The following is a 1,223-nucleotide window of genomic DNA, read 5'->3' on the forward strand; positions in this document are numbered from 1 at the left end:
CACAAAAAGGACAATGCATTTGGACTAGGTATGTTTTCTCTGTGACTTTGAGGGCAAAACTCGGAAGAATCCCCTGACTGTGATAACACTCTGTTGATCTTAAAATACAAATACATAACACTCAGGAAAGGAAAATGAGAGAACAAAATGAGAAAGAAAGATCTCCTTTCTCTCCTCACCTGAAACTCAATCTCTCACCTCAGATTGATCACTGTCTGTATATTCTCTGTCATGCAAAGGAATCAAAGAAAAGAAAACTATTGGTACATATTAAAGTTTCAAGAGCTCAAAGCAAGAAGACATCAGGACCCCTGCATAGGCATTAATGTAGTGTGAGCTCCATGTCATCTGCACCGTTTGTCTTTTCTTCATCGTGTTTGTCGGGATGTCTTTCTTGGCCACTCACTCTCCCTGCCTCACTAGCAAGTCTGTCTGCATGAGTGCTATCGCTAGTCTCTCTCTTGCTGTCTTCACTTTCTCTTCCTGTTTCCTGATATCCTCCTCAGTCACCAGAAGTTGTTTGCAAAGGAGCTGTGGGACGTACAGAGCAGCTCCTGGGATCGTCTCTGCTGAATCTGAAGACCAGGCAGCGGTGGGCATGGTACTGGAATTCAGACCACCTGCGAGCACACCTGGCAGTGATGCACCTGTGCAACTAGGTGCAAGATTCAGCAGGGCTTTGGCAAGGTCCAAAGGACTTAACAGTTCTCCTGCACTCTGCAGACCTGTAAAACTTGCAGTCTCTTCTGCCAGCACAGTTGTTCGGGCTGCTCCAAGTTTGCCTCCCTTTGATGACATCTGACGTCATTGCTAGGATAGGATGAGATTCTAGTAACTGGCCTCTTGAATATGTAACTGGACATCCTCAAAGGGATGGAGATGCTCAAACCAGGCTTTTGGTTGGATTGGTTTCCACAATCATGTCGCTTCCTCTGTGATGATTTGATCATCATACTTCTTTTCCTCTTACCCTATAAAAATAAATTGTGAATGTGGATCAGAGTGATAAACAAAGCCTGTCTTCCCAGGACAATTATGTCAGATGCCTTGTACTTCTACCCTCCCTCTCTCCCTGTGGGGATTAATCTGACCTGTGTCCTGGGACATCATCAACGAGATTTGGGTCAAGAACAGAAAGCTTGAGGTCAAAACTCAGGACTACTGCATGTCATTTCTTCTCCCCCATATTGTTAGACACTTATCAGTATGACTTTATTCTCTTT

The 1,223-nt window shown here is 44.4% G+C and overlaps 1 pseudogene; it reads right to left on the minus strand.

Moving 5' to 3' along the window:
- Positions 1-370: 370 nt before the first annotated feature.
- On the minus strand, positions 371-950 carry LOC131403818 (methyl-CpG-binding domain protein 3-like 1; annotated as a pseudogene).
- Between the last annotated feature and the right edge of the window lie 273 nt (positions 951-1,223).

This window comes from Diceros bicornis, unplaced genomic scaffold (genome assembly GCF_020826845.1).
Source record: "Diceros bicornis minor isolate mBicDic1 unplaced genomic scaffold, mDicBic1.mat.cur scaffold_90_ctg1, whole genome shotgun sequence".
Classification (NCBI taxonomy): Eukaryota; Metazoa; Chordata; class Mammalia; order Perissodactyla; family Rhinocerotidae; genus Diceros; species Diceros bicornis.